The sequence below is a fragment of the Felis catus genome, chromosome A2, assembly GCF_018350175.1.
Source record: "Felis catus isolate Fca126 chromosome A2, F.catus_Fca126_mat1.0, whole genome shotgun sequence".
Taxonomy (NCBI): Eukaryota; Metazoa; Chordata; class Mammalia; order Carnivora; family Felidae; genus Felis; species Felis catus.
Window position 1 is genome coordinate 47,710,704 of NC_058369.1, and position 21,155 is coordinate 47,731,858.

General features: G+C 37.8%; 1 pseudogene; it reads right to left on the reverse strand.

Moving 5' to 3' along the window:
- Positions 1–2,327: 2,327 nt before the first annotated feature.
- On the reverse strand, positions 2,328–2,702 carry LOC101089338 (annotated as a pseudogene).
- Between the last annotated feature and the right edge of the window lie 18,453 nt (positions 2,703–21,155).

Sequence of the window (21,155 nt, forward strand, 5' to 3'; positions counted from 1 at the left end):
GCTTGTCTTTTGGTATGAATACCTTTCTTTTTATTTCGTATTTTCCTAAGTCTGAAGAACAGGGTGTTAAATGAACTCCCTCCATTGGTGATGACTTTCCAGTCTGGTGCATTTCTCCACAGTCTAGTCGCTCTTTCGATTCTTGCTACATGTAGCTCAGGCCATTTCAGAGATCTGAATATCTAAGCAGAAACTTCCATAATATAGGGCAATAAAGTAATTACATCCCATCATCATTTGTCCTTCCCTTTTCGATCTGGGTTAGCATCATTAGCTTTAATTTAATAATACCATCTCTTATTATTGAATACACTTAGAATTCACTTTGTTGGTTATTTTTTTTTTAATTTTCACTTTAGTATAACCTCCAAAATGTTTTGTTCGAATTAACTGTATTTCTGATGTACACTTTGCTTCCTCTGTTTATTTTCTCTCTCCCTCATTTTCTTTTTCCTTCTCTTCTCTCCCTTTCCTCCATGTCTTTACCTTTCTACCTCTCTGTCTCTCTTCTGTCTTCTCTCTCTTTCTTGTATGCCCTCCTCCCTCCCTCCCTTCTACATTTTTTTTCTTTCTTTATCTCTCTTATTTATTTATTTATTATATTTGTTTATTTTTGAGAGAAAGAGCACAAGTGGGGAGGAGCAGAGAGAGAAGGAGACAGAATCCAAAGCAGGCTCCAGGCTCCGAGCTGTCAGCACAGAGCCTGACGTGGGGCTCGAACTCACAAACTGTGAGATCATGACCCTAGCCGAAGTTGGACGCTTAAGTGACTGAGCCACCCAGGTGCCTTTCTCTCTCTTTTATTTTTCAGTGGCACACAGATAGTGGTTGGGCTTGATAGAATCCATTTCATTTATTGAATGTCTACTGAACACCAGGTACTTTTCTAAGGATGTTGGGGCTTTGGTAACATTAGATAATAATAAGTATGGCACATTTATGCATACAAAATATTGGTTCTGCCTATGGTACAAAAAAAATGTAAATTAGTGGCTTAAAGGCATTTGGGGCTTTATCTGGAGAATTCAGACATACCTATTTCTCTGACTCATCCCCAGCAAGGATAAAAAAGAAATGGCTCTACCTCTCCATTTGTACTTATTCTGAATGCACCTGAAATAACTTATCTTTAATAGGTCCAAGCAGCTCACACATTTGCTTTCATTACTGATATTACAGCTCTAGCACCACCTTGGGCCCTTTAAATAGTAAAAAGTACCAGACTCTGTACAGTTCTACTCAAGGCTGTTTTAAAGCAAAGTAATATCAGTTGTCCTCCAGTGGGGTTCAGGCTGATTATTAGTACCCCAGACCCCCTTTCTCTTCAAACTTGTAAATATACTAGTGTCAGGATTTATGTGCAATTGCTCCCCATTGCCAGATGCATGTCCTTATTCTCTCTGCCAGCTCAGTACAGTTTATGTCATAGGATGAATTCATACCCTCATCCATTCATACATTCCACAGATAGTTATGGAGCAACCCTGTGAGATACCCTGTTAGGTGCTAAGGTCCTGCAGTTGAAGATTTAGTTCCTGCCCTCAAGGAAGTGGGTCTGATAGAAGCAGGCTAGGAAATAATCACGTTTAATACAGAGAGATAGATGCTGTGATCTAGGTAAGCCCTGTGGTCCTCTGAAAGTGTAGGAGAAGGTCACCAACTCAGCCTCGGGGAAGTGGTCCTCCAGCAGATAGGGACCCTCTGTTAGTCTATTACGTGTTCTATTATCATCATTGCTCTGGCTTGGGGCAGCATTTCTTAAGGTGTGATAGTGAATCTTTAGATTACATCTAGGAGAAAGAGTCTGTTGCTAGTGTGTGTGCTTGCAGAGAGGATGTTTTTTAAGCAAACGTTTCTTTGACATGTAACAAACCTTAAGAAAAGTATGATCTTAAATGTGCAGTTTGGTACATTACACACAATAAGTATGCCAGTTTGCAGAACCTGGATTAGGAAGTAGCACCTTGCCAGCCCCCGCAAGTTCCATTTGTGCCCCTGCCTAAGCATTGCTGCTTTTAGGATGGACACTGTCCTGACTTCTGGCACAGATTAGTTTTGCCTGGTTTTGAACTTTATGTCAGTGCAGTGCTGTCCTACCTCTAGTGCTCTTTTGCATCTGTCTTTTCTGAGCTATCTTCCACATTTGTGAGATTCATCCCTGTTGTAGGATCAGCTATAAACATACATTTTTAAAAAATAATTACAGTAGACATTTATTTAAAGTAATACATTTGCAGCTCCAGTAGTTCTAAATCATACATTTCAGGTTTACCCAACTTCTTAAAAATATCTGATAGCATCTGCAACCACAGATTTCAACCCCACGATTATTTCTTTGCCCATTTTTCTCTCTCTTTTCTTTCCCAAATAACTTCTTTCAGAAGTTCAAGGTAGAATTTATCCTCCTCATATTTTAGGATATGCTCTTTAGGCAAATCTGCTGCCTCCTGGTCAGGGCCATTGCTCACTTAATGAGAAACATCCTGTCGTTATACAGATTCTCAGGAAGACTTCTTGTGGCCTCTTTCACATTGTCATTCTCAGATATGGTATCACCTTGCATTAACCTCAATTTATTGAACCCTGCAGCCCTGTCACACCATTTTCGAATACCCTCTAGCCACCAGCTTGATGCTGTAACAGCAGGCCTAAACGTTCTCTGTGATTTGTAGCGTTTGATCTCGTATTCCATTGTATGTCTATACCACAATTTACTTATTTATTCTGTGTCAAGGAATATTTGGGTTCTTGGGCTTGCAATACCAGTCTCTTCTCCCTTTCAGCTCAGAGTCTTGGCAAGCAGCAATAACCACCTCGGTTTGAATGACATTGTTTTTGTTATATTATCTTTACCTTTTTGGTTACTTTCTATTTATGGCAGACTATACTAGTGGCTTTCTTTTTAAGTGCTGATATAAAGTTTTCTTTTAAAATAATTTTGATTGAAATACATGTATTGATGTAAAAAAAAAACCTTTCTTTTTTTAAATGTTTATTTTAGAGAGAGAGAGAGAGAGGGCATACATGAACAGGAGAGGGTCGGGGGGGGGGGGGCGGTTGGAGACAGAGAATCCCTAAAGGGATTCTTTAGCCCAACATGGGGCTAAGAGCCCAACATGGGGCTGGATCTCAGGCACTGTGAGATCAAGACCTGAGCCAAAACGAAGAGTCAGACGCTTAACTGACTGAGCCATGCAGGTGCCACTAAGCAATCTTTTAGAGATAATACAGGTGTAATATTATGACAAATATCATGGAGGTGAGAATCAAAAAAGCTTAGTTTAGGATAAATGTGTTTAGAGATTTGGTGTTTTTTGTTAGAAGGTAATAATTTACATGCCCAGGTGTTTTAGCAATGAACATCCTCAACCAGTTGGTTTAATAATTTATGAGATTGTTTGGGATTAATACAGGCTTGCTTTGTTAAGGTCTAGGGAGTATTTGGAATCAGCATGTCAAGAGTTTGAACAAACCCAGGTATGACCTGTAGCAAGAGACCTGGGCACTGGGGAGAGAAAGCAGTTTGATAATGGTGACCACTTGGGAATGGGCTTGATCATCAAGTGGGCTGGATGAGCAGTGCTAACTCTTCACACTCTTCTCTCTGGATCTCAAGGCCCTGATCCACAGGTTGCCTAAGGAAGATCAAAGAACCAACTTGACTTTCACATCTTTCTCACTTCCCTGTGACTTAATAATAGGAGTTGCAATTTATAGTGCATGTATTATGTGCAAAACACTTTGCAGGGTTTATACCATTTAATTCTTACAACAAACCTGAAAGGAGAGGGCATGTTACTGTAGTAGTCAGAGTATGGCCCCCCAAAATGTCCATATCCACATTGCTGGGATCCAAATACTTTACACTGCAAAGGGGAATTAAGGCTGAAGATGGAACTAAGTTTGCTGGTCAGCCGACCATAGGGAGATTTTCCTGGTCATCTGGGTGAACTCAGTGTAATCTAAAAGATCCTTAAAAGTGAAAGAGAAGGCAAAAGACAGGGTCAAAGTGAAGTGATGTGAGCAGGACTCAACCTGTTTTGCTGCCTTTGAAGATAGAGGAAGGGGAACAAATGCTGGAAAAAGAAACAGATCCTACTCAGAGAGAACAGAAAAGAACACAGCCCTGTGGAGGCCCTCCTTCCTTTTGGGACAGTGAGACCCATATTAAACTTCTGAGCTATAGAAATATAAGATAATATATTTGTGTCCGTTCAGCTCCTAAATTTGTGGTAATTTGTTGTGAAAGCCAAAATAAATTAATCTGGTTACATAAAAGGAACTGGAGCAGAGGCCAGGTAAGGAGCTGATAACTAAAACCGGCTCTATGGGGCGCCTGGGTGGCGCAGTCGGTTAAGCGTCCGACTTCAGCCAGGTCACGATCTCGCGGTCCGTGAGTTCGAGCCCCGCGTCAGGCTCTGGGCTGATGGCTCGGAGCCTGGAGCCTGTTTCCGATTCTGTGTCTCCCTCTCTCTCTGCCCCTCCCCCGTTCATGCTCTGTCTCTCTCTGTCCCAAAAATAAATAAACGTTTAAAATAAATAAATAAATAAATAAAACCGGCTCTATTGGATGCCAGATCTATCTGCCTCCAAAACCAATACTCTTGATTGTTACCTCTTAAGATTCAAGACTAGAACACAGGTTGGGTGGTTATGTAGTTTAGATATTTTGATTTACACCATGGATGGGCAAAGGAAAATTAGGTAGGCTCCAAAAGTCTGAGAACCGGAAAAGGAAGTTCATCACACGTACAAAAGGACTTAAGATTGATGGGTCTTTCTAATATACTTAGTGCAAGAATGTTCGTGAGGCAGTTAACAGAAAAGCCAACTCAAACTGGTTTAACAATAAAGGGGAATTTGGGGCAAAAAATAAAGAATGTGCTGTGGCTTCTAGCTTCATTTTAGATTTGATCCAGCATTGCAGTGAGGTCAGAATTTCCTCGTTTCTTCCTCCATCCCTTCTTCCCTTCCCTCCTTTCTTCCTCCTTCCCTCTCTTTCTCTCTTTCTCATGTCCTTGTTTGTTTTCTTTCTTCCTTCCTACTCTGTCTTTCCTTGTGTTGATTACATTTAAAAGTGATCTCTCCCTGGTCCCAGGATGGCTGTCTGCATCTCCTGGGACCATGTATTCCCTTTGCACAAAAAGCAGGAATGAGAGTGCTTTTGCACCAGCGCTCACAGCAGCAACAACAACAGCAACATGAGAGAGAGAGAGAGAGAGAGAGAGAGAGAGAGAGAGAGAGAGAGAAAACAGAATTGTAAAAGAAATTCTCAGTGACTCAAACAGTTTAGATCCCATGCCCACTGCTGTCCAGTGGGAAAAGAAGCACATCTTGCCTAGGTCATACCCTCCTCTGGAAAATAAGGAAATTCCCTTAAGCCACATTGATTCCCACACAGAAATCAGGAGCCATCAGAAGGAGGACTGATTCTTATATGAGGGAGAGGCAAACCCAGAAGGGAAGAAAAGAGATTCTTTCAAGGAAGCCAAAGAGATACATAAGATCATAAGGTCAATTCCTTCTCATTTGGGAAAAGATAAAAACTGAAATTCATTGAATTTACAAATAGACTATGTTAGAGCAATTCAGCCATGTGGTAGTCACATTTTTCTATTTGTGTTTAAAGGTTTACAGAAACATTGGGTGTAAACGTTTTACAGGATCTTGATCTTAGCAATATGCTGCAGCCCATGAAATTCTCAGTGAAAGGACTTCAGGGTTTGTTTATAGTATTCTTTTTTTGTGTCCTTCTATTTATGTATTTTTTTTGTCTATTTAACAGAGTATTAAAGGCATTTCTTAAAAAATATCATTTGTCAGGATTCCATATAGGCAGCCAATCCCTTTATTAGTAGATATCCTAGACCAACGTCACAGATTTTTTTTTTTTTGCCATTTCCATAATAAAACTTGGTAATTGAACAGTGAGAGGGTGACAGGCTTCTACATTCTATTTATAAAGAACTCACAACTCCCCAATAAACTCACAGCCAAAGAAATATTAATCAGTTGCCAATAAACAGCTCTGTGCTGGAGTTCACATATGTTTCTTCTCAAAAATTGCATATGCTTGAATGAAAACTGCAGAACTGCACCCAGTGGAGACAACATTTTTGTTACTAAGAATTTCATTATGTGTGTGTTTTTTTGTTTTTTATTTTGTTTTGTTTTTTGGTCATGGTTGAAGCATCAGTTAAAACATAAAAAGTTGGAGGAGGGGGTCACCTGGGTGGCTCAATAGGTTAACCATCTTACTCTTGATTTTGGTTCAGGTCATAATCTCATGGTTCATGGGACTGAGCTCCACACTGAGCTCTGTGCTGACAGCGCAGAGTCTTCTTGGGATTCTCTCTCTCTCTCTGCCCCTCCTCTGCATGTGGTCTCTGTCTCAAAATATATAAACATTAAAAATATATATAAAATTGTTGGTAGTTGGGAAGGAAAAAGCTTGGTTACCCTTGCTAGTGAATGTCCTGATTGTTGATGACATAGTGGGAGAAATATGCTAACGTCTGTCTTGGCACTCCTTACTTGGTAAAAATGACCTAATAGTAAATAAGAGTACCTCTAAACTCCTCTTAACCAAGTTCAAAAGCTGTCATTATCTCCTACTGGCTGTGTGACCACAGTTAACCCTATAAAATGACAACACTGATAAATATTAATTTCACCTTTTAGGATTGATGTAAGGGGGAATAAAAGAAAACACTGGCAAAGTATTTAGTACAATGCTTGGTATATGGAGAGCACACACTGAGTGCAATACTTACCTCCTATAAAGTAAAACATTAGTGTTTCTGTGTTTTTGTTTTTGTTTTTGTTTGTTTGTTTGTTTTAATCTGCACCTCACTGCTAGCTTTACAGAGGAGGAAACTGAAGTTTAGGTGGGTTAAATGACTTATCTAAAGTCTAACAATTTAACGAGTGACAGGTTCATAGTCATTTCTCAGGCACTTTTTGTTTCCTGAAGTGGGCATTATGCACTTTGGCATGAACAATTTAGTTTCTAGTTGTAGCTATGTCTGTCTCCCACTGAAAGCAAGATTTATGAGGAAAGGATCTGTGGTTATTTTTTCACTGTTATATTCCCAGGACTGATAGCTATGCTTACATAAGACATCTCCAGGAAGAGTTTACTGAAAAATTAAATCAATGAATTTTACAAACACGATTTTCCAATCAGAGAAAACCATGATTGATCCCCATAATAACTACATAAAATGAGAGATGTATTAATTTTTGAAGTATTTCTTATGTGACTTGTAGGTACTTTCCATTTATCATAAAATTATTCTTCAGTCATGAATGGGGTATATGTTATACAAATATTTGCAATCAGTGGATCCCATTGTGAATTAGAGCCCTAACATTAATGAACTCGGCTGCCCCAAATGTTAGCAGTTTACTCCTGAACTGGATCCCTGGAACTTTTTGCCAACAGACTATCTGACCTAATATATTGCTTAATTCTCGATCTGGCAAAGCAGAGAAAATTGTCACTGGTATGTGAAAATTTGCGACATAACATCATATATGCAAATGAAATAAATGTTGGCAAAAATAATTATTGTTGCTTAGGGGAGGATTAATAGTTATAGTCTGCCCTGTTTTCTGTTGAGGTTTAATTTAATTTTGGGGCATGTATTAACTGAGGAAATTAATTTCAGTTTAATTATTGTGTGTGGCTGTTAATGTGCACACTTCTGATGAATATTTAGCTACACTGAACCACCACTCCAACAGCTATGCTTTGCTCATCTGCTGATAGGGAGCATCTGATGGAGGGGATGGTTTATACTGGATGGATTCCAAGTGCAGTGTCATCATACTGGATAGCTGTGATTCAGGGAGGAAATCACTGGGCTTGGAGTTGGAAGAGCACAGTATTTGAGTTCCGGCTGTGCTGTTAACAAGCTATGTGCATCCCTGATGCTCAACTGGAGAATGGTAGGAGAAAAACCAGTGTACCCTAAGGATTTGATTTGAGAACTAAATGAATGCAGATGGAAATAGATTTGTGAACTATATACACTGCTGCTTTAAAATGCATGGAATGTCTAAAGTAAACTTTTCATGCATCCATTTAATGACAAAATTATTTAAAAAGTCACATAGGATTAAACTAGGACCTCAGAGGCACTCAAGAAAGCATTTTTTGATAAATAGAATGTAGGTTGATTGAGATTAAGTGGCAATGAACACCTCTTCACCATAAATAATACCATGAACAAAAATTCCGTGTAATAATAAAGATGGTCAAATCCTTTGGAGGTTTGCTCATTTCAAGTAGTAATTACCACCACAAAATTCCTGTATGGCTGAAAGTTATAAGATAAAGATATAAGCATTTTGGAGCCATACAGACTTGACACAACAATAGCATGGTTTTCCCATGAGTGGTTAGGTTTCTGAGCCTCATCTCCTCATCTGAAAACTGGGGTCATATCACTTCCAAGGGCTGTTGTGAGGATTGACTGTGGCAGTGTATGCAAAGTGATGCGTACAAACGCTGGCCCACGGAATTTTCTCATTAAATGTTAGCTTTGCCTGTGGTAGAAGCGATGGCATTTTAATACAGTCCTTTGCAATGGAGTATTAACGCTTGAAATAGAGCAAATGAAGGTAGTTAATATCTCTATAAAAACAATGAGGATTATTGACTCTGCACCTGGGCTTAGTTCATATTCACACACTCACAGCCTTTTCTCTTCCTGTTCTCGTCTTTCATCTGGTCCCATGGGTTTCCTTTAAGCAAGTGAGATAATAACTTGAGCTGTCTCATTACACACTGGGGTCCTGTTGGCTCAGTGAGGGTAGTTACAGCTCTATTTCTCCTTTGTTTGTTCAGCTCATCCCCATAATGTCAGGGAAATAAATGTCTGGGGAGGGGAGACAAACAGGAGGTACAATGAGGGAAGCTGACCTCAAGTTAATGGAATCTGGGTTCTTTGAAGGAGAACACATTGCTAGAGAAGTCTGCTGTATTCATTCCGCACAGCTTTCTAGCGTTTCTTCACATGTATTTGATTCTCATTTTCTCACACCAGAGTGAAGGCCCAGCCCTTCCTCACACAAAGCGGGTCAATTTGGACAGAGACTAAGCCTTCCATGCCTTTTACATTTGTCTTGCAGGAGGGGATTGACATGGAGGGGATTTATCTTTACAGGAAAAAAAAAATTGGAAGAGAGAATGATACATTTAAGCAATCAGTCAGCAAATATTTATTGATTGTGTACTTTGCTGATTACTATTCCAAGTATTGGAGCCAGAGCAGCAGAGAAAACAGACAAAATTAACACCAAACTTTTACTGAGTGCTTTTGTATACCCTAGTCACTGTGCTCAGGCATAAATAGTTAATCTTCACAAATCTTGTGGGGTAGATATCATTAGCTCTCATTTATAGTTGAGAAGCTAAAGGCAGCTTACGTAACTTGCTCAAGGACATATAGTTCGTGCATGGTCAAGATGGGATTTCACACTAGCAAGTCCACCTGTACCATAAGCATCATTCTGCAGCCTCCACAACAGGAGCTGGAAAATAGCAAAGAAATGTTGTAAACCCCACATAAACCTTTGTGACTACACGGAGCTGACAGAAGCACATTTCACAGAATTCATACTATATATATTTATACACACACACACACACACACACACACACACACACACACAGATTTTCCAGGGTGTAATCTCTTGTCTTTTAAAGGTTTTGTAATATTCAGTTGACACAGTGCATCCTGCAAAACATTTGCAAAACATAAACAACTTAGAGGGTCTTTTTATTTATTGGTAAATGGAATATCTTATCCACTCACAGTATGGATAAAAAAAGGTGATAATATGTATCAAGTGCCAGTGCTGTGTCCCACACATGGTTGTCAATTAAAGTTATTTCCCTTTCCTGTGGTCATTATTTTTCAATACAGGGGTGTTATTTTCCCCTGCTGCATTTAATGCAAATCCCTTTTAATTATTTATTAAATTATTTATTAAATCCTATAATTATTTATTATCATCCCAGCATTTCCAGCCTCTTTCTTCATGCCCATACTCCTCCAGTGCCTATTCCAGATATTGGGTTACTCTGTGAAGATCATTTTATTTTTTTATGATGCTAAATACTACTTGACTACATTTTCACTTTTACAACGTTTGGTGGAAATAATCTTATTTGTTTCAAATTTCTAAACACCAGCTTTATACCCTGAAATGTGATATTGACCTGCATGAAGAACTGGCTTTATTATTTTGACCATTAAGGATAATTTCTAAAAATCAATTTTGGTCCCTGAATTTTCTGATCTCTCATTACCTGCAGAAAATTCAGCATTACCACAGTTTCTCCTCCCACTGTTGTGGAGGCAAAATTCCCCTCATACTTGAGCCAGGAAGCACAACCAAGGTTTGAATGTCATTTCCATGACCAGCCAACCTTTTTTTAACCACTTTGTTGAAGTATCACTGAAATGCAATATATATATATATATATATATATATATATATATATATATATATATATTCATGTTTATAGCTCAGTGAATTTGAGTACCAAGTGTACACATCTGTGAAACCATCCCTGCCATTAATGCCATAAACATATTCATCACCTCCTAAAGTTGTCTTCTGTCCCCTTTATTATTATTAGTGTGTGTGTGTGTGTGTGTGTGTGTGTGTGTGTGTGTGGTGGGAACACCTATCATAAGATCTACCCATTTTGCAAATTTTAAGTACACAATACAGTATTATTGTCTGTAGGCACTATGTTGTGTAGTCGATGTCCAAAAATTGTTTATCTTGTAACTGAAACATTGTGCCTTTTGACCATCACTTCTCCATTTTCCCTTCCTTCCAGCCCTTGGCAACCGCTATTCTATGCTTCTATGAATTTGATAATTTTCTGTTACTTCCCAGGGTATCTTTCTGATCCTCTGTGGATCTTCTTGGGGGGTTGTCTGACCAAGTGCTAAATTTTACCACCTGGAGCTGGTAGGCTGGATTCATAATAATAAAGCAAATGTCTCTTCACTTTCCTGAGCATTTAAAGAAGAATTCTCTCTCTCCTTTGCTTTTCTTTTTTTCCAGTGAAAGTGCAGACTGAGCTTGTCAAGAGGAGTAGGCAGCAGCTTCAAAAGCTGAGTCCCCTTGGGCCTTCAGGAACGTGAGCTTTGCAGACTAGGAAGTTACATTGTCTTATGAATTCTGATAAGGCCTTTGAATTTGGGAAAACTAGGAACCAATTTTCTCTTAGTTTTTTTTTTTTTTTTGCTTTTTAAAAAAACTTTTAAAAAACTTTTTATTCCTTTTAGTTTTTAACACTCTGCACTATACAGATTGCTATAGTTTTTCTTAGTAGCCTGCTTACCTAGATAGCACAATGAGATAGACATTTTGAGAAGAACTGAGCCTGGATTCTCAGAGATCTATATTCTTCCATTCGGAAAAGACATGCACCCTTTAACCTTGAGTGTTGCTATACCTATAAGCAAATTAGAGTTGTTCCCAAACATTTCCTTAGTGCCCACCCCTTCATGCATTCTTAGAGTCTTCTGACAATAAAGCTCATCATCAGGGAAATACAAATCAAAACCACACTGAGATACCACCTCACACTGGTCAGAATGGCTAAAATTAACAACTCAGGAAACAACAGATGCTGACAAGGATATGGAGAGAGGGAGACCCTTTTGCACTGTTGGTGGAAATGCAAACTGGTGCAGCCACTCTGGAAAGCAGTGTGGAGCTTCCTTAAAAAATTAAAAATAGAATTACCCAATGACCCAACAATAGCACTGCTAGGAATTTATCCAAAAGACACAGGAGTGCTGATTTGTAGGGGCACATGTACCCCAATGTTTATAGCAGCACTATCAACAGTAGCCAAATTATGGAAACAGCCAAAATGATACAGAAGGTGTGGTAACAATGGAGTACTACTTGGCACTGAGAAAGAATGAAATCTTGCCATTTGCAACAACATGGATGGAACTGGAGTGTATTATGCTAAGTGAAATAAGTCAGTCAGAGAAAGATATCATATGTTTTCACTCATATGTGGAATTTGAGAAACTTAACAGAAGACCGTGGGGGAAGGGAAGGGGAAAAAATAGTTACAAACAGAGAGGGAAGGAGGCAAACCATAAGAGACTCTTTTAAATATAGAGAACAAACTGAGGGTTGATGGGAGGTAGGGGAGAGGTAAAATGGGTGATAGGCATTGAGGAGAGCACTTGTTGGGATGAGCACTGGGTGTTGTATATAATCAATGAATCATGGGAATCTACTCCTGAAACTAAGAGCACACTGTATACCCTGTATGTTAGGTAACTTAACCGTAAATTATATTTAAAAAAAAAAAAAGAGTCAACCATAAAAACAAACAAAAAACTCAGAAATGGCATTTGGGTGCTTGGAAACTTAATTCAAAGACCTGGAGATAAAAATACAGTATACTGAGACAATCTGAAAAGAAAATTGCATTCATTTGTATCCTTTAATATATCTAATACTCTCATCTAGTTATTGTGACAATAATTTTTTTCCACAGCCCCTTTTTCCAACTTTATTAAAAAGAAATTCCAGGTAGCTACTCATGCATTTTAAACTTGAAAGCAAGTGATATGAAAACATACACCTGGTCAGTTGTACTAAGGGAACTGTTATCATGTAAGTCATATAAATGATGCCTTTCTTCTTTTTTACGTTTTCCCCTTCATTCCCTCCACAAGTAATTCTTAAGAACTTCATATAAAAACATATAATAAACCTGAAGATTTGAGCAAGGCATGAAGTACCTTAGTATAGGCTTATCTGGGAGATTTGAGGGCTCTATGGCTTTGCCATGAACCTCTCCTTAAGACAGACCAAAGGAATTAGTAGTGGATTCTCATTTGCCACAATTTCCTCCCCAAGGGAGCAATCACGTCAGGGGGAACACATCCCTTCTTTGACTTTAGCCCTGTTGTGACACCAGGCACTCTTGCAGGTAGCAATCTTTGTTTTGTCCTCTGCCACCAAAGTTCCAAGAGAACTCATTTATTTTAGGTAGTTGAGGGTTTCAAACTTCAATTAAGAATAGGGAGTATGGATAGTAATTGGCCATGACTTTGCAATGGATATTGTGAAGAATAAGGGCATTTAAAAAGTCAGCATGAAAGAGAGAATGACTGGGAAATAGTTTACGTTTGGGGGAATATGAAACATTTACATATGAGTACGTCTTATGAGAAATGAGTACTGAAAATTAAAAATTGTTTTCCTAGCTCTTCCTGAAGAAACATAGGAAAGGAACGCACTCCAATGGTCATGGAACAGACGTTTATGACTTAGTTTTACTTGGTGGCTTAAAAGAAGTGTGGCTTTTTGTTTACCATAGGACAAAGAGATGAATATGATAACACTAGGCCTTTAAGAGTTAACAACAGACAGTGTAGGAGCCAAATGTGGTTATTTGGCCCATCGCTCTGCCTATTGTCCTGAAACTTAATTCCCTGGGATTAAATAATTTGAGAGAAAGTCTCACCCAAATGGGTTTTTCATGACAAATTTCGGCAGATCCAGCAACACAGATTTAGGAAAGGAAAATAAAAACAATTATTCAGCTTGGAGGAGAAGAGAACTAGGAAATGGTTAATAATCAAATAACTGAATCTGCTTTTGTAAGAGGAATAAATAAATAAATCTATTTATTTGTTTATCTTTGAAAGAGGTTAAAATGAAAATGTATAACAGGCACAAATTTGTTTATTTACTTATTTGGCAAACTGAAAATGTATAATAGGTACAAATAAAATCAGTTAACGCTGATGAGATTAGAGCTGGATTTAAAGGAAGAATGATGATGGCTATTCCAGCTTCTTTCACAATTTCTGGACCCTTTTGTCAACAGGATATAATGGTATTGAACTTTTCTTCTCAATAAGGAGAGCAACATCAGTAGCACCTTATTTTTTCTGTGAGAAGAACAAAACCCAAAACTCTGAAAGATGTCAAGGCTTTCTTTGAACTCTGAGGAGACCAGGAGTATTGTCTGCCAGAGTGAAAGGACTGATTTTAAGCTTTTGGGGAAGCTCGGAGGCAAACCGTTTATAACCCTGGAAATATTTAATTTGGGGAGGTTTATGTTAAGATAATAAAATAATTAGCTTTCCCTCATTAGAGGCATGCGGAGCGGTAGGGTTGCATGTTCTGGAAAATTACATTTCTGCTCTTTCACTGACTTAATACGTGTGGATTGATGCAGATCAGATAGCTAACTGGCAGGCGTTTTACACGTTTACCTTGTTTTAACTAATTGCCAGTTCAGAGTCGCTGGAGGTTCCATTTTAAATTAATGACTGTGAGGTATTAACTGCAAACATGTATCTAGTGAGAAATTAGGAAAGAACAACAAACTCCACGTTGCGTCTCATCAGTTCTCAGTTCTTGGTTGCCTAATATATTAAAGAAGCAGGGGACAGCAACCTGTGGCCCTTCTATCAGATGCAGCCCACTGCCTCTTTTCATAGTTTTATTGGCACATAGCCACACGCATTAGTTAGCGTTGTCAGTGGGTAGTTGTTTTCTGGTTACAAAAGCAGAGTTGAGTTGTTGCAACAGACACCACAGGCCTGCAAAGCCTAAACTAGTTCCTCTCTGATCCTTGAAGGAAAAAGTTTGCAAACTCTGGCATTCAGAGGATACCTGCCCCATTACAGCATTCTGTAGTAGTTCTTAGGGGAGACATTGTTTTAGCTAGAAGTCTGTTTTCATGTTCTCACTGACTACCAGTGGAAAGTACAGGTTTAGAAAATAAAATGCAACTTTGGTGTTTTAATTCAGTCCTTCATTTTAATCTGTGTGCCTCCCAGAACATTTCTTTGGACACAGTCTGCATGAGCTGATGAAATTCAGGATTAATTTTGGTGACTGATGAAACATGGCTTAGTTTGGCATTGCATTGCTTTATGATTCATGCTTTCTTTGCCACTGGACTTTATTTAGATGATTTTCTTGGCTCATATTAGCAATAGACAATTGATAGGACACTACATTTTCCATTCTATCATAGCAAAAATATTGTTCAGGTGGCATGAAAAAAAGAATAAATTTTAATTCACTCTTAAAATTAGAATCTTTGTATGGCCAGTTTCCCCTCGGGGTAGAGAAAAGCACTGATCTCACTGGTCCTTAAGGTCTCTGTGCAGGATTCAAATTTTGAAATCGAAGACTGGCTGAGAGGGGAGCCCTCCTTGGCCAAACAAACAAACAACATAGACTTCTACTATAATGAATTAGTAAAATGTCTTATTTAGTCTTTCATGATGATTTTCCTGCTACTTCCAAAGGAACTTTATTTTTATATGATTGACCTACTCTTTTTAAGGTAAACTTATTATTTTGGTTTATATCATTCTTCCCTCTTTGCCCCCACCCCACATCCAAACTAGCTAAGTCCAGAAGTTTTAAAAGTGTGTTTTTTTTTAATGTTTATTTATTATTGAGAGACAGAGACAGAGTGCAAGCAGGGGAGGAGCAGAGAGAGAGGAAGACACAGAATCCAAAGCAGGCTCTAGGATCGAAGCTGTCAGCAGGGAGCCTGATGCAGGACTGGAACTCTTGAACTGAGAGATCATGACCTGAGCCAAAGTCAGACACTTAACCCACTGCGCCACCCAGACGCCCCAGTCCAGAAGTTTTAAAGCACCTGGGTCTTACGCACAGGTTTTTCTCTTTTCACTTTTTATTTCTGACTCACTACACAACAGACCCCTCTACTGAAATCCTAAAGTTAATCAGTGCAGTAAATACACAAGAAGTCTGTTTTCATTTTCTTTTTTTTTTTTTAATTTTTTTTCAACATTTATTTATTTTTGGGACAGAGAGAGACAGAGCATGAACGGGGGAGGGGCAGAGAGAGAGGGAGACACAGAATCGGAAACAGGCTCCAGGCTCTGAGCCATCAGCCCAGAGCCTGACGCGGGGCTCGAACTCATGGACCCCGAGATCGTGACCTGGCTGAAGTCGGACGCTTAACCGACTGCGCCACCCAGGCGCCCCTTCATTTTCTAACCAGTAACCAGAGTTCAAGATTTTCAGAGAAAAAAAAAGGAGAACACTTACTCTTTGAATCAACTCTGTGTCTAACTTTGATTCCAAGGAGGAACTAATTGAAGAGTTACAGGTGATTTGTCTCCTGAGAGAAAGCAGAGCTGCCACCTAAGAGTTCTTCCGAGTTGATATTAATTCATTTAATTGTTTTTAAAAATAGCAAACATTACTATCACAGGGCCTTTGCTTGGTGTTGAAAATAAAAGGACTTGGGTGTCTGGGTGGATCAGTGGATTGAGCGTCCAACTTCAGCTCAAGTCATGATCTCACAGTTCCTTAGTTTGAGCCCCACATCTGTGCTTAGCATGGAACCCTCTTGGGATCCTCTGTCTCCCTCTCTCCACCCGTCTCCCCCTCCCTGCACTTTCTCTTTCTCAAAAATACACATTTAAAAAAAGAGAAAAGGAGAAACACACTGAGTCTGTTTTTAGTGACTTCACAATCTGATGAGGAGATGTGCATTCCAGGCTGAGAGACTGACCAGTGTGATAGCACACATGCATTTCGAGAATGCATGTGGGGCAGAAGGAGGAGGGGAGGTTTGGGAGAGTAGGTGGAGGCTAGATCTTGAAGGAATAGATAGACCCATGAAAGCCATCTGTTGTATGTAAAAACAACTGTGGCTTTTTGAGAGGTATTGATCGTATTGAGAGTGGATAATCAGGAAGGCAATGTTCATATAAAGTGTCTAGAGACAGAAAAATAACATTTATAGCCAACACATGATGCTTGAGTAAAGTATACAATTCATACGAAGTTGTCTCTATCACTATGAGAATGATACAACACAGTGAGAAGAAATATATATTTATATTATATATATATACCTATATATATTATATTATATATAATATTATATATTATATTATATATAATATTATATATTATATTATATATTATATAATATAATATAATATAATATAATTATATATAATATAATATAATATAATTATATATTATATAATATAATATATTATATTATATATTATATATATTATATAATATAATATAATTATATATTATATAATATAATATAATTATATATTATATAATATAATTATATATTATATAATATAATATATATATTATATATTATATTATATTATATATATATACCTATATATATATATATATATAGGTATATATATACCTTTTATATATTTATTTGTGGACTTAATTTTACCAGAGTCTGATTTCCTCCCTGAGAGTCTAAGTCGCTCAAGGAATTATTCTATCCAAAATGTCAATAGTGTCAGGGTTGAAAAACCCTGATTGAGAATTACGTTTTCTGATTCTATCCTGTGCTCTGCCCTGTGTATACGACTCAGGAAATGCGAACAGGGCTGAAGTCTTATGGAAGATACCCAGGGAAACCTACAAGATTAGATGGGATTGGAATCCTCTAAATGTACAAGCCTGATAGAGAGTTGGTGCTTTAAAGCTTCAGTCCTCATTGGCCAAAAGAAGGTGAACCCTGTCTGTGTCCCTTTTTATTCTACTGTGATTAGCATATCAGTTGTGAGACTCTTTGTTACAGATAATCACATTCATGCTTCAACTGAGCTCCCTTTCATTAAAAAATACAGTTCCTGGAGGAAGATTCCACTTAACCTTACATTTGCTTATGATGTACTTCTCTCACCAAAAATATCCACAGGGTCTGTCCTATGTTACACAGTGAGTTTTCCAAACTATCCCTGTATTGCCCTGTTTGTGGTCTTATTATGAAAAGATTTCCCTGGATTTCCTTGCCACAATGAGAAGTTGCTTTGTGTTTTTATCTTTCTCTGAAAAGAAATGGTGCTCACAGTATGTAGAAGTTGAAGAATTGTATTTTTAATGCCCAGGAAGAGAAGAATTGTTAGTATTCTGGTTCACACATATATTACATATATTTAATTGCATTTCTGATTTAACTCAAGCCAGAATGGGGGAATGCTGAGCAATTATGAACAGTGTCATAATTAATGAAGGCACTGGGGTGATCTTTCATAAGGACCTCTTAGGGAGGGTGCTGTGAAGGGTATGAATTAGTCTTGCTAAGTTTGATAAATGATGATGGCAGAGCTGTATCCTTTTGCTGTCTGCTACCCACCCCCACACAAAATAATAATTAATGAATAAATAATAAAAATAAAATACAATTTATGAAGCAAAAAATTTTAAAAACCCCTAAAACTTGAGCTATAACAATTACATTCAGCATTGCATCCCTTAAATGAATGCAAATATATCTTTTTTCTTACATGTCTGTGTATTTATAAAAACATATAACATTTTTCTTACATCTCTGTGTATTTTAGCTCCTTATAAATGCATTAAAATCACTTTTCCCCACAAAAGAGGCCAGTTCTTAATTTTGGAACCCTGTGGGTGGAACAAATGGTAACCTCCAAAGAGAACAGCAGGAGCCTTTGGAGAGGAGGACATCCCAGGGCACACTCTCTTACCTCTTAGGAACTCTCTGGAAGACAGCTGTCTCCCACTCCCATTGTCTATTTAATTTGCTGTTGTTGTTCTTTTTCTCTCCTTCTTGGGGAGAATGGTAATAAGTGAATGCTTTATAATTTCTCTGCCTCACAGGACATTTTACAAACAATGACGTCATACTTCTTGTCTTTGTATGTAGTTCAGACTCTTACAGACTACTAGAATCTAGAAATGTACAGAGGAAAGGGTCCTCAGAATTCAGCTAGTCCAACTCTTTTCCCTTTGCAAATGAAGGAACTGAGGTTCAGCGGGGCAAGGCAACTTAATAAGGGTAGCAGAACCAATTACTGGCAGACACACTTGTTTGGTACTACAGCATTCTCCCAGTGGAGGCTTTGTTTCTTTAAAACTTGGTGATAGGCTTGCCAGATATGCCAAAGCCAAGCAAACAAACAAACATACAATGCTTGGGACATACCTATCCTAAGAAAATTATTCGTTGTTTTTCTGGAATTCACATAAACCAAGCATCCTGTATTTTATCTAGCCAATCAGTCTGAGACTGTGGGAGCCTCGTGCTCTTAGTTAATTGGAATATTTGAATAAATATATACCATTGGTGATGACCCAAACCAAAATTTCTTGTGATACTTATATGAGAATTTTTGTTGTTTATTTGTTTGTTTTGTTTTGGTTCCAGAGCTTGAGCACTAGAAGTAGAGCAAAAATTGGAAAATTAATTAAGGGTGCACAGGGATGTGTTTTCAATTAGAAGCATTGGATTCATCTGATGAATCCAATGAATGAATCACCATTGCATGAATGCTCCATTCTCCAATCCCATGTCGAGCAGAAGGAAGCAAACAGGGTGGTATATCCTGATATACATTCTTAAGACATTCTGAATTCTTTTAGGAATGGTGTAATTGCTATTTATTTTGCTTCAATGAAAAATGTCTAATTCCTTACAAAGAATATCAATAATTGCTTAAGAAAATAGAAGTTTGAAAAGAAAAATTAAACCATGGTCATTCGTAGTTCATTCATTTATGTATTCATTTATTCTATATCATTATCCCTTTTAACGCCATGCTTGATCAAGATAAATATGATACTTGAGCGTCTACTCTAGGAAAACTTGTATCCTCAAAGTTGCTGGAATTAGTTTAATAGGATCTGACTTTTATAAATCTCCAGTGCTTCTAGGTTAATCAAATGTGTCTCCAGAAATAAATGGTTTACTTCCTATGTAAGTACCAATGCTCTATAAATGAAAACCTGTTTTATGTTCCAATGGCTTAGATAATCTGTCTAAGCCTAATATTGTCCAGCCCTTATACATAGAAAATGAATCTGTTTGCTCCACTTTACTAAGAGCACAAACTGTGGAGCTAGGCTGATGGATGTGATCTTGGGTATGACACTTTGTTCCTGGATCTCTAAGCCTGTTTTGTCACTTATAAAGTAGGAATAATAAAAGCACTCCCTTCATAGCCTTCCTGTGAAGTTTAAGAGAACTGTTACGTTAAAGTTAGAATTGTGCCAGGATCCATCCCACCTGATGGAATCATTTTCTTTTGTTATTCTTTTCTCCTTGTGTTATCTTCACATCATACTATGTAGAACCTTGGGACTTTTTTCTTTGTTCTAATTCAAGGTTTTCTGAAGTTACAACATTCCATTTGACCTCGAATGCTGATTTTGAAAATTTCCATGAGTCTCAACCCCATAGCCATGAGCCAACCCACTTTTGTATCAGTTCCTAGCTTATGAGACATAAACCCAGGTCAAACCCCTAAGACCCTTTCTTTCATAAGAAAGGAATTTAGCAACATGAACTCTTGTCTATACTGTTCACCACTCTGTTCTTAGCTCCTCGACTGTGCACAGTTGGGATGTAATACATATTCACTGAATGAAATAAGAAACAAGCACTTCTAAGCACTTAAGATTGAAACCATATTTTTCCTAGGCTAGGAGAAGCTATTACAGTTAATTGGATATGTATCATTAAAGAAAAATCTTAGAGTAGATGATCAAACTCTTTAAGACATAGAATGTGGTATGTACACATGGGAAGACTCTCTTCATTTCACTTCCCACAACATAAAATCATATGACATCACTCAAGTGATGGGTCCCAAAGTCATTAAGATTCTCATTTCCCTTTACCAAAATAAATAGTAACATTGAAAAATAAAGTTTTCTTTTGAAGGCATTATTGCTTATTTTCTAAAGCAAGAATGGATTGAGTCTTGATTTTTTCCTCTCCCATTTTTCATCAGAGGCCACCCTCCACACTTCTTCACTGGGCAATGTCTTGAAACTCTTCTTGTGTATTAGGCCATTCTACTTCTCATTTATTTTTATGTATTTTCTCAATGGCTTCTCAAGATTTATTTTTAAATCAGAATTATAGAGCTTAAATTATTTTGGCCAGGGTTTCAGAAAAATTGTTGTTGTTGTTGTTGTTGTTGTTGTTGGAATGGAGAAAAAGATCTATGACAATGCACTCTGACAGCATCCAAATAAGTTTCTTAAATCTTAGTATCAGTAGTGATTTTAAGTGAAATTTAAAATTAGTCTCTGCTTTTTTCTGATCATATCTCTTCCATTAGCTCTGGAGTAAATGG